This window comes from Vitis vinifera, chromosome 3 (genome assembly GCF_030704535.1).
Source record: "Vitis vinifera cultivar Pinot Noir 40024 chromosome 3, ASM3070453v1".
Lineage (NCBI taxonomy): Eukaryota > Viridiplantae > Streptophyta > Magnoliopsida > Vitales > Vitaceae > Vitis > Vitis vinifera.
The window spans coordinates 16,848,118-16,862,424 of record NC_081807.1 but is presented as its reverse complement, the minus strand read 5'-3'; the positions used below and the strand labels follow the sequence as shown (position 1 = coordinate 16,862,424).

General features: G+C 30.7%; 1 non-coding gene across 1 annotated transcript; it reads right to left on the bottom strand.

The window, feature by feature from the left end:
- Nucleotides 1-5,775: 5,775 nt before the first annotated feature.
- On the bottom strand, nt 5,776-6,796 carry LOC109122378 (uncharacterized). The gene is made up of 2 exons (XR_009465426.1): nt 6,185-6,796; nt 5,776-6,076 (listed from the first exon to the last, which is right to left on the bottom strand). It is a non-coding gene; the product is annotated as an uncharacterized LOC109122378 (transcript).
- Nucleotides 6,797-14,307: the final 7,511 nt, after the last annotated feature.

Here is a 14,307-nt window from a genome sequence, read left to right as displayed (position 1 = left end):
GTTGTTTGAGAGGATGGTGTATTTTCACTAGTTTCAAACATTTTAGGGAAAAGATGACAAGGTTTTTGTTTTTTCTTTTTGTTTTTCTTTTTTTTTTCCCCGAAGTAAACAAGAGATGACCTTGAGGGAATTATAATGGGAACTAAGGAACCAACGATAAAGGATAGCTAAAAAGAGGGAATAAGCTACAACAATGAAGGTTGTATGTGACTGAGCAATGAAGGCTCTATGGATCTTGGCATAGTCAAACTTCTGGTTCTGATACCATGATGAAAAATAATCTTCCGTATATCTTTTCATTATGATTTACAATACATATATACAAAGAATGACTAATGAGATCCCTTAAATTAGGCTACCTATAAAAAAAAACCCCTAAAATCAAGGAATCTGATTGCAAGGGTCCTATATGGAATTTACCCAGATTCTTGGTACAAGAATCATGGGTCAGCTTTTACAAGAAAGGAAAAATATGGTAGGAGAAATCATATATATATGGAGAAAAAAATAATTGTTGATTTTTTGGCCTATTCTTCTAATAGTTTTGTCTTGGGTCCAACATTAGGGTTAAACCTTTTATAAATTAAGGGCTTACTTGGCTACCAATTAACCCTTTAAAATGGAGAGGGAAAAAAGAGATTAAGAAGATGAACTGAAGGACTTGTTGGCCATTGTAGTGGATGAGCTCATGTATAATCATTATTTTATTATTGATTAAATAAAAGAAAAAGACCAGTGAGATTGATGGATGGACAAGGAGAATAGGTGGATATTAACTCTAATTGGAAGGATGATAGAACAATGGAATATCCTTATGATTCCTTGGAGGATCCTACTAGTGATAGTGATGGTAGTATTGAAGATTATTTGATGAAATCATAAAAGAGAGTTATATTTTGGAAGAAAGAAAGAGGAACTGTATTAGAAACCATTGACAATGATAAACAATTAATTTGATTATTATTAATTATATGATTTTCTTATTAGGTAACTTTCATTTTGTTTTATTAGTTTGCGTATGTAGAGGGTAGACAAAGTTCAAATGCAATCCTCATAAAAAATGAAGCCATTGACTCAAGGCCGAAAAACACTAAGAGTGGGTATTGTGTAAGTTGGATATCAAGACGACATATGATTATTTTAATTGGGGCTTCTTACTAGCACTTTTGGAAAAAAATGTGATTTGGTTCTAAGTGGAGAGATGGATTAAGTGGTATATCTCTATAACGTGCTTCTCCATATTGATTAATGGGACACCAACAAGATTTTTCTAGAGTTTTAGAGGCTTTAGGGCAAAGACCCTCTATCCCCTTATTCGTTCATTATGGGCATGGATGCATGCTCTTGTATTCTAAATGGGGAATAGGAATGGGGCCTTCCTTTCTTTTGCTATTTTTAGTTAGTGGAAGAGGAGTTGGTATGAACATGTCCCACGTATTATTTGCTAATAATACTCTTATTCTATGTGATACCAATAAGGAACATAGGGAGTACTTGAGTTGGGCATTCATATGGTTTAAGGCAATCTTAGGGTTAAAAATCAATTTGGAGAAAAGTGAGTTGATATGAGTGGGGTTGCTAATATGGAGGACCTAGCTATGGTATTAGGTCTTGGATCGTGTGCCGCCTCACCAATTATTTGGGTATTCAACTAGGAGCTCCTTCATATCTTTATGAGATTGAGATGTTAGTGGAGGAAAGATTTTAGAAATGGCTCATTGTGTGGAAGAGACAATACCTACAAGAAGGAGGAAGACTTACTTTGATTAAAACACTCTAACTTACCGATTTACTACTTCACTACAAGGAAAAAGGTATATGGTGACATTTATAACGAGTCACCATAAACATAGGGTGTCACTACAACATAACGTCACCTTCTCCACTGACACCATAGAGGGTACCAATTGGTGACGTATTTGGAAGTGACACCAAAGTAGATAAATGGTGACTCATTCGGAAGTGACACCATATATTTCTAGTGATGATAGGGTGTCACATTAAATACATCATCTTTGAGTTATGATGTCACATTAAATGCATCACCTTTGAGTTATGGTATCACATCATTGTAAATTATTGTGGAAGATATGATTGGTTTTAGTTGTTGATTTTTTTAATGCTTATGAATTAATAAGATTAACCTGTTTATATTTTGTCCATAAATATAACAATCATATTATATTTAACTCATTTTTCTGTAATGTTTTTGGAATAACTCATAATACATTAATCATCGAATAATATTTGTATATCAAATGTTCACAAAAGGATAGTACGTTCAACATATCAAACCCATCAAAACTAAAAAAGAAGAGTGAATACATACCAAAACATGATTCAAAAATGTTAAAGATCCCAAGATTCATGTATACCTCCATTTCATAAGCATAAAACCGGCTAACCATAAAATGACATAAAGTCCTATCTAAAAATCTAAATTTCTCAGTTGCAATTAAAGTAACGTTTATGTCCTATAACGTATAACATAAGAGTTGCATTTAAAAACCCAAAATCTTGTTGCCTTCTTCTTCTTTTTTATTCTCCATTTCACCCTCCCAAGAGTGTATACCTGTATTTCAAAATTTAATGAGTTTTAGAGATTTTTATTGAAGAAAATAAACATGGATCGATGTTATCATAAATGAACAAATCTAAGAACTATTTTTTTTTCAAATAGAAACATTATTCAAAGAATAAGCATTACTATACAATACCTATGGAAAAATTCATGTAGTAGCTAAGGGACTCACCATGCATGGTGATCATGATGCATCAACATGATTCATGATTAGTTGTAGCACAAAAGTAGCCCATTCTCCTCTAATTTCATCGAATTCTACTTGAGAATTAATATGTTTTTTTTATCACCAAACTGAAATCAAATAAGAAAATAACATTAAAATGCATAACATTTGGAGGCCTAAAACTATGTACAATTCATTAAATAAGTAATACCTTTGAAGCAATAATTATAGGATAAAAAATTATCTCTTTAATGAATCTCATAACAAAGTAGCCACATTCGAACCCTCCTTGTCTTGGACACTAATCGATCAATTATAAAATAACATTAGTACTCACATATATAAATGGTGCAAATGCATAAACTAATGTGTAAAGAAAAATTTTTGGATGTCACTTGCACTAGTTGCTAAGATGGCTCCCTCTTAGATGTTTTCTTTGCAAATATTCGAAGAGCCCTATGTAAATAAGTTCAATGGGTACATTTTTAAAATAGGTAAATGTTATATGTTTTAATATATATAAATAATAAAAAAAAATGTGTTTGAGGTGAATGTATTTTTTTATTTAAAAATAATACTATGAAAAATAATAGGAAGAACTTACATGTTTACGATGTCATTTAAGTCCTCACATGGTTTGTGATGCATAGGGTCAAGATAGTGGACTATCATTTTCCTTGGCTCAAGCACTACCTAAATATAAACCCTTTAAGTCCTCATATCTATTTCTATTAACAAAATATAAAAACTTTCCAAAACTCAACTACTTAAATATAAAAACAAAATCAAATAAAATATCTAGCTAATTGGATTTTAGAAACTAAATAAACTATAAATAAACTAAATATAAAAACTAAATAAAATATCTATGCCCATGAATTAATTGAATAGGATAGAAAGACACAAAGAGAACATGGTTATGGTTATGATTTCCATCTTATCATCTCCCGTCAATACCACACATGCCCATTTTAAGGTTGGACACTACTTTTGTTGCTAGACTTGGAAAGGGAACTTCAAAATTGAAAACATAAATAAACCCTTATGTAAAAAAAAATAACATTAAAATATTTACTCTCTTTCATCACTTTCATTTGAATATTAATAATCTCTTATTGAGATAGATACTTACAATTTAACAAAATAGAAATTCCTAATAATAAAAATTTATATTTCTATTAACAAAATATAAAAACTTTCCAAAACTCAACTACTTAAATATAAAAACAAAATCAAATAAAATATCTAGCTAATTGGATTTTAGAAACTAAATAAACTATAAATAAATTAAATATAAAAACTAAATAAAATATATATGCCCATGAATTAATTGAAGAGGATAGAAAGACACAGAGAGAACATGACTATGGTTATGATTTCCATCTTATCATCTCCCATCAATACCACACATGCCTTCCCGGATTGGTCCTTGTGGGGTTGGATACTCTCAACGAAATTCTATATCTCATTCCCACTTAAATACAAACAGAAAAATCATTTTTTTTTTCCTCTCTCGTTTTTTAGAAAGGATGAAGATTATGTGATAATAAATCTCAAAAAAATTTTGTACCTGTCATTCTCACACAAATACATATTAAAAATCATTCATTTTTTTTCCTGTTTTTCACTTTTTTTAAGGACTTGATCATGTGTTTGGTTTAGATTAAAAAATCAATTAATCTACAGTTTTTTCTTCTATGCTAGAAGATTAAACCTAAATTTTTCTTCCCTACAACTCAAGAAAACACAATTCACAAAAACCATAATACAAAGATGTTGAAACAATTAATATAATGACATTAATAAAAGAAAAAAAAATGATAGATCCAAGAGATTTTGGGTTACCTGGGAGTCTACAAAGTGAAGAATGTCTGTTGTGAGCGTGTTGACTATGGATGGGTGAGAGAAAAGGTTGAAGAAGATCATGATTTTATATATAGGATTTATATATTGAGATTTTTTGGATTGTGGGTGAGATATGGAAACAATGGGATTTTTATATAGTATCCATCATTATTAATTCTAAAAGTGGGCTCATTAAGTTATAATACCTAAAAAAATTTATTTTATATGATGTCACTTCCAAAAAAATGACACTATAAATATAAAATTAATATCATCTAACTACCTCAATTGAAGATTTTTTATATGATGTGTCACCTTTATTAATTATAAACCCTATGGTGTCATTATTTTAAAAGTGACACCGTAAATAGTGACACCATAAACTATTTTTGTAGTAGTGTTGATTGACATAATAAATAAATAAAAAAGAAAAAAAAAGGGGGGAAATTGGATGTAAGCACCCAAAAGATTAGTTTATAAAAATATTTTGGATAAAACAAAAGATCTTTAAAGGTATCTTGGGTATGAAAAAATAGACAAACTCTCCATACTTCCACTTATATAAATTCATCCGCACATGCATATGTATAAATACTTCGATTATAAAGTTTAAACTAAAACAATATTAATAAAATGTGATAAAAATGGGTGCACTACAAAACAATCGATACCAGAGGACATTTGCTCAGGGATTTCGTTGATATTGAGTCGACTATTACCATCGATTTGTCCATTACTTTGTATTTTTAGTCCTATTGCTTTACACTATTAGACCCATGACTTCGTACCTTCAGCCTCACTCACATTTTTTCTTCCATATATATACGTCAGCCAAAGTCAATTATATTATAAAACTAGAAATAAATGGAAAAATAAAATTAAATAAAATGTATAAAGAAGAATTGGAAGAACCAAAGAAAGTACCAAAGAGAACTTTTCTTGTTCGAGGATGTCAATTATACAAAGGATCTTGCTGAACTACTTCCATTTAATACTCATCTTGAAGATGAGTAAACCAATATTCATAAATGAACTTTAATGATAGTCATTCACCACCTCATTTACAACAAGTTCATGAATAAAATTAATGTATTTTAAATTTAATTAGGTGAATGAGGTGAATGGAAAAAGAAACGGCATCTGCTATCTTGTTTTTGAATCACACTAAATTGGTCAAAGTGCAGAAAAACAAAGGAAAGATAGAATACCAATGGTGTTGAGTGTTGTCATTATGACTTTAGCATGCTAGGCTTCATATGATTTTAGAGTGTAATTGGAATTTTAAGACCATATGATAGGTATATGCCATAAGCAACCACATATAAGATTACATCTGGGAACAATCTTTTCCAAAATAGCATTCAGTTCCGTTTGGTGTTTCCAGATGAAGCTGAGTTCTGAGAGAATTTCGTGAGCCCTTGCCTTAATGCTCCAATATTTAACCCATTGCCTACCAAAATGCTTGTTACTCCCATTTTGGAAACCTGCCAATACCAGTAGCAATTTCAGTATGCCCCAATGTAACTACACACTATCCAAGTCATCCAAATATCAGCAAACAAAGAAGAGGAAATGTTGGATGCCATTTTTACCGATTCAATATTCCTATCCTCATCATTGAAAAAAAGCATGGAGTTAAAGGGCACCCCAGTCCTATGAATTATCTGGAAATGCTGTGTCTTGTGTGATAAACTGGAAAATATTTCCTGGGCTATCCAAAGAAGGTACAATAAAAAGATGTGTAAAGATTCTACAGCAGTTTGGAACTGTTCAAATCCCCAAGAAAAGCATGAAAAGAAGGGAAAAAAAAAAAAAACTCAAACAGTTCCGCCATCAACTGTCATTTAGAAAGCTTCCTTGCGCCACTACAACTTGCATTGATGTCAAAAAGGTACCAAATCAGTGACAATAATTGATAAAAAGAAATAAAATTTGATTCAACATATGGTACGTTTTGGAATGCTGTAACCGGCTGCTCATGCCTTGTGATGTTAGCTAAAACAGACTATTCATCATTTCTGAATCTCCTCGTTTAATATTTGGTTGAACCTCTCCCCTTCTACATCTTTTTGGCAATATAAGATAGAATTCAATTACAAGTCTATGATGCTTTAGCTATAAAGAATTCATCAAAACAATGACTCTTTTGGCAATCTTGACCTTCCAAAAAATAAAAACATAAAGAAAAAAAATGATTCTCACTAACTCACCTGGGCTACAAGCATTGACTTGATGCCCAATTTGTCAAGAAATGTTTTTGCTATATCTGGAGTTGGTGATCTCGAAGCGATAGCCATATCAATTCCCTTCTCTTTGAGGGCATATAGTATGCCTTCAGCATGGGGATACAAAGAAGGCATTTTGCGTTTGGAACGACATTCATTGGAAAATAAGCATATGTACATTAAACACTTGATACAGAGTTATCAAAGCATTTAGAAGAAACATATTTTCCATGGGTATTTTTAGGAGAAATGAATTAACCTGTACCACACTGGGATATCAAAGCTTTCTCAGTAGCGTTGCAATGGATAACTTCATAAAAATAGAACTTAAAAATAGAAAAGCATAATGGATTTATTGCTATTCAAATAAAGAGAAGTGCACACAGTGAATAATGAACCCAAGTTATGAAATCTTCAGTTTTCAAATTCAAAAAAACCATAATATTTATTGATGACATGACACAAACCATCAGAAACAATGGGACATGACAGGTCCTGAATGCAAAAAGGGATTCCCAGTGTTGAGTATCTATCCTCACGATTAGAACACCTTTACTCAAAGAGAGGTTCCAGTGAACTTGGCCCCAGATTGATTGCTTTAAAGAGGGTACTTATACCCACAATTGTCCACACATAACTTGTATCATATGCCATTTTCCCTATTTTTCAACATCTTCTAATGCAATGCTCTAAAAGCCTAAATGTGGTTTGAGGGGTTTAGCCCAAATGAGGCCTCAATCAAGAACAAGACATAAGCCTCAACTTAGACAAAAATATATAAATAATAAAAAAGAAAAAAATATCTCAAAAAATCTGAAAAATAATGATAAAACAACATTTTTTTGTAGGCAAAGATCAACTATATTAATGGAGCCTAACAAAAGGGTACACAATTGCATATAATATTTAAACAAAGATGCCAAAAGGCCATAACATGGCAGAGGAGTACACAAAAAAACAACATTCTCGTCTTACTTAGAGCTAAGCCAATTAATAAAGTCTATGCCAACTCATAAGGACATCTTTGACGATCAAAAACATCGTCCATCATACTCAAAAGACATTATAAATTAGTTGTCATAGCATGACCCCATTGTAGTAATGGAGGACGTGATTAACCATTTATTCTTCTCCTTTCACAGGTGGCATTTGTTCAGCATGCTCCCACTCCTTCTAAAGTGATCCTATGTAATATTCTTCCCCATATAGTTTCCCAAGTGACAAAGCCGACCTTCACTGGAACCAACTGATTCCAAACAATGCAAGAGGGGAACGCCTCCGTTCTTCCATTAGATAAAGATGAACAAAGGTATTGAACTATGAGTTTGCCATATATCAAATTCAACCAAATTATTTTATCCTTTAATCGTCTAACTCCCAATCATGAATCCATCTTGTGAACCTAGGGTTTCAACAACCTCAACCCCTTCTGGCTCCCACACCTTGGCTACCTATGCATCTTTAGTGGAGGCTATTGAGAAATACATAGGAAAGACCTATTCTGGTAATTTGTCATTGCACCACTTATCCTTACAAAATTTCACTCGCTAACCGTTTCCCATCCTCAATCTAATTCTACTGTTAAACGCTTCTCACCAGCTCTTGATTGTGTTTCACACTGACACCCACACCCTTCCCTCACTCTTTTAGAGCACCATTCCCACTCTTCCTCCCCATACTTTCCTATAATCACCCAATTCCAAAGGGATTTGTTTTGAATTATGAATCTTCAATACCAAGAAGAGCCTTATTAAGAATGAACAACTTTTAATACTCAAGCCCCCATTCCTCTTATCCATGCAAACTATAGACCAATTCACTAAATACAACTCTCTTTCAAAAGCTCCTTCCCCTAAAAGGAAATCTCTTTGGATCTTTTCCTAACTTTTCTCAATATGAAAAATGATGAAAAGCACTACTACAAAAATAGTTTATGGTGTCACTATTTACGGTGTCACTTTTAAAATAATGACACCATAGGGTTTATAATTAATAAAGGTGACACATCATATAAAAAATCTTCAATTGAGGTAGTTAGATGATATTAATTTTATATTTATAGTGTCATTTTTTTGGAAGTGACATCATATAAAATAAATTTTTTTAGGTATTATAACTTAATGAGCCCACTTTTAGAATTAATAATGATGGATACTATATAAAAATCCCATTGTTTCCATATCTCACCCACAATCCAAAAAATCTCAATATATAAATCCTATATATAAAATCATGATCTTCTTCAACCTTTTCTCTCACCCATCCATAGTCAACACGCTCACAACAGACATTCTTCACTTTGTAGACTCCCAGGTAACCCAAAATCTCTTGGATCTATCATTTTTTTTTCTTTTATTAATGTCATTATATTAATTGTTTCAACATCTTTGTATTATGGTTTTTGTGAATTGTGTTTTCTTGAGTTGTAGGGAAGAAAAATTTAGGTTTAATCTTCTAGCATAGAAGAAAAAACTGTAGATTAATTGATTTTTTAATCTAAACCAAACACATGATCAAGTCCTTAAAAAAAGTGAAAAACAGGAAAAAAAATGAATGATTTTTAATATGTATTTGTGTGAGAATGACAGGTACAAAATTTTTTTGAGATTTATTATCACATAATCTTCATCCTTTCTAAAAAACGAGAGAGGAAAAAAAAAATGATTTTTCTGTTTGTATTTAAGTGGGAATGAGATATAGAATTTCGTTGAGAGTATCCAACCCCACAAGGACCAATCCGGGAAGGCATGTGTGGTATTGATGGGAGATGATAAGATGGAAATCATAACCATAGTCATGTTCTCTCTGTGTCTTTCTATCCTCTTCAATTAATTCATGGGCATATATATTTTATTTAGTTTTTATATTTAATTTATTTATAGTTTATTTAGTTTCTAAAATCCAATTAGCTAGATATTTTATTTGATTTTGTTTTTATATTTAAGTAGTTGAGTTTTGGAAAGTTTTTATATTTTGTTAATAGAAATATAAATTTTTATTATTAGGAATTTCTATTTTGTTAAATTGTAAGTATCTATCTCAATAAGAGATTATTAATATTCAAATGAAAGTGATGAAAGAGAGTAAATATTTTAATGTTATTTTTTTTTACATAAGGGTTTATTTATGTTTTCAATTTTGAAGTTCCCTTTCCAAGTCTAGCAACAAAAGTAGTGTCCAACCTTAAAATGGGCATGTGTGGTATTGACGGGAGATGATAAGATGGAAATCATAACCATAACCATGTTCTCTTTGTGTCTTTCTATCCTATTCAATTAATTCATGGGCATAGATATTTTATTTAGTTTTTATATTTAGTTTATTTATAGTTTATTTAGTTTCTAAAATCCAATTAGCTAGATATTTTATTTGATTTTGTTTTTATATTTAAGTAGTTGAGTTTTGGAAAGTTTTTATATTTTGTTAATAGAAATAGATATGAGGACTTAAAGGGTTTATATTTAGGTAGTGCTTGAGCCAAGGAAAATGATAGTCCACTATCTTGACCCTATGCATCACAAACCATGTGAGGACTTAAATGACATCGTAAACATGTAAGTTCTTCCTATTATTTTTCATAGTATTATTTTTAAATAAAAAAATACATTCACCTCAAACACATTTTTTTTTATTATTTATATATATTAAAACATATAACATTTACCTATTTTAAAAATGTACCCATTGAACTTATTTACATAGGGCTCTTCGAATATTTGCAAAGAAAACATCTAAGAGGGAGCCATCTTAGCAACTAGTGCAAGTGACATCCAAAAATTTTTCTTTACACATTAGTTTATGCATTTGCACCATTTATATATGTGAGTACTAATGTTATTTTATAATTGATCGATTAGTGTCCAAGACAAGGAGGGTTCGAATGTGGCTACTTTGTTATGAGATTCATTAAAGAGATAATTTTTTATCCTATAATTATTGCTTCAAAGGTATTACTTATTTAATGAATTGTACATAGTTTTAGGCCTCCAAATGTTATGCATTTTAATGTTATTTTCTTATTTGATTTCAGTTTGGTGATAAAAAAAACATATTAATTCTCAAGTAGAATTCGATGAAATTAGAGGAGAATGGGCTACTTTTGTGCTACAACTAATCATGAATCATGTTGATGCATCATGATCACCATGCATGGTGAGTCCCTTAGCTACTACATGAATTTTTCCATAGGTATTGTATAGTAATGCTTATTCTTTGAATAATGTTTCTATTTGAAAAAAAAATAGTTCTTAGATTTGTTCATTTATGATAACATCGATCCATGTTTATTTTCTTCAATAAAAATCTCTAAAACTCATTAAATTTTGAAATACAGGTATACACTCTTGGGAGGGTGAAATGGAGAATAAAAAAGAAGAAGAAGGCAACAAGATTTTGGGTTTTTAAATGCAACTCTTATGTTATACGTTATAGGACATAAACGTTACTTTAATTGCAACTGAGAAATTTAGATTTTTAGATAGGACTTTATGTCATTTTATGGTTAGCCGGTTTTATGCTTATGAAATGGAGGTATACATGAATCTTGGGATCTTTAACATTTTTGAATCATGTTTTGGTATGTATTCACTCTTCTTTTTTAGTTTTGATGGGTTTGATATGTTGAACGTACTATCCTTTTGTGAACATTTGATATACAAATATTATTCGATGATTAATGTATTATGAGTTATTCCAAAAACATTACAGAAAAATGAGTTAAATATAATATGATTGTTATATTTATGGACAAAATATAAACAGGTTAATCTTATTAATTCATAAGCATTAAAAAAATCAACAACTAAAACCAATCATATCTTCCACAATAATTTACAATGATGTGATACCATAACTCAAAGGTGATGCATTTAATGTGACATCATAACTCAAAGATGATGTATTTAATGTGACACCCTATCATCACTAGAAATATATGGTGTCACTTCCGAATGAGTCACCATTTATCTACTTTGGTGTCACTTCCAAATACGTCACCAATTGGTACCCTCTATGGTGTCAGTGGAGAAGGTGACGTTATGTTGTAGTGACACCCTATGTTTATGGTGACTCGTTATAAATGTCACCATATACCTTTTTCCTTGTAGTGCAAGTTTTTTATTTATTTTAAAAATTAAATACATCAATAGAAAATTTTGTTATTCATAAATCACTTAGAAAGAGGAAACAACACAATGATAATCAAAGTCATTTATCTCCTAAAGTTGCATATAACTATATCATCTACATGGACTATCATGCTACTAGCGGTCTTCTTTAGGGTGGTTAAATTTCTAAGGCCATTATTTGTGCCACCATCCTTCAATTCATTTACTTTCTCATTCTCACTTTAATTTATTATGTAAATTAAAAATTTTAGAGTAGTTATGTACTATATAAATTAAATGCATGAATTACCATCTTATTACGTATAAATCACTTGAGAAGAGTAAGTCATATACATTGATAATCAAATTCACTCGTATTTTATAATATGAAATTTATTTCTTTATTTATATGGATTGTCCTCTTTTGTTTTTTTCCATATATACTCCTTTTTTTATTTTGCTGTCACATAAACACATTTTTTTTTGTTTTCCCCACCTTTTTTTCATGCTTTTATTTTATTTTATTGTTACTCCTTTTTTTTTTGTTGCACACAATGTTTTTTTTTTTTTTCCTTTTTATGTTTTCTCTACATACACATTTTTTTTTCCCAACACTTTTTTCTTTTCTGTGCACATTTTTTTTCCACACACATATTCTCATATTCAAATGCACATGGGAAAAGGTTATGGATAAGTTATTCAATTAAACTTTAAGAGTTTTATTTTTACACTTTATCCATATATCTAAACTTTGCATCTTAATATAACAAAAAGAAAAAAAGGGAATTAACTTAATAAATCCACCGCATACATATTTTTTAGATACACCATACTTTCTTTTTTTTTTCCTTCTTTCTCATCTTTAACATTTATCTCTTTCTTCCTCACATTTTTAAATTTATGAAAAAATCATTACCAATTTTAATAATGATGGTTAATCCAACCATGGTTTCTAAAAAGAATGGGACAAGAAGGATTTGCATTGACTACATTGATCTTGACAAAGCTTGCCTAAAAAATAATCATCTAATTTGCAAGATTGTTCATTTGGTTGATGCTATATCAAGAGATGAACTCTTAACATTCATCAATGAGTATGTTGGATAAAATCATATCCCCATGCATGAAAAAGACCAAGAGAAAATGGCTTTCATCACTAGTTCGTGCTAAAAATCCTTTGGTTTAAAGTTTAAAAGAGAATAATTTTGGGAAGGAAAAAAAATATAACAAAAAGGTTTAAGCCATACTTATCATTGAAACTTATAGTTCTTGAACCAAAAATAAAAAAGAACTAATAGTTGTATAGTGGCTAAGTCATCTCCACAAGGAATTTTAGATTAATTATCCTAGATATATGAATATTTAGGCTATGAGTACTAGTTGGAAGCTCCAAAAAAGAAATATTTTTGCTAGTGAGAGAGAGAGGGGTCATATAAACTAAATAATAATAATAATAATAATAATAATAATAATAAAGAACAAATATTCACTGAGGTTCCTTCTCTTAGGTTCAACTTGCTAACAAGGCTTTGATTATATGCTTATGGCTTTAATACCAAACCAAGGGTTTATACTAGGGGTTTCAAAATAACAGATCAACTTGGTCTATTGCTCTTTTTTGGATCTTTGTAATTAGAGGACTTAAATGGATTCCTCCTCATATCAAAAGGCTTGTGTTTGGTTTATAGAACCTAATGCTGTGAAGCATAAGTATGTGGCTAAGGTTGCTTGACTTATGACCTTCACAACTAGAGCAACATAGATTTTGCCCTCCATGGTTACTCCTTTTGGTTAGTGTAACCATTGACCTAAGTTAGGTTCTTTTCAACCATTCATAGATAAACCAATGGTGAGTTGAATTAGGGTATGGAGATCTTAGCTCTTTTCATTCCTTGGAGGAGAAAACACTAAAAGAAAACACACAACTAAGAAGAAAATTCAAAAACAAAAATTGAAACATAAAAGAAATTCATTCAAATTTTTTAGGAATGATTATAAAAAGGAAAGAAAAGAAAATATAAGTAAAACAATCTAACTCTACTTGTATATTTACAATTCTTGTATTTGTAGGAAAAAATTTCCCTATTTCTCAACTGCTTCGAAGTTACCCCTATCTAGCTATACCTCTTGCCCATGCTGGTGACCTAAGTATGTCAATGCAACTATAATTTATGAGATGTTTATGGAGTAATTAGCTGCATTTCCCTTTTTTCGTGCGACAATATGGTGATGTTAATAGATCAATCAAAATTCTAGAGGCTCTATTCATTGCGTAGCCTTCATAAATGCACAATGATTGGTGGGACGTGGAAAGGATGCACGGTAGAGCAACTAAGGCAATCCGTTGAGGTAGAAGTTGTTAGCCCAAGGGTTCTCCTAAGCACA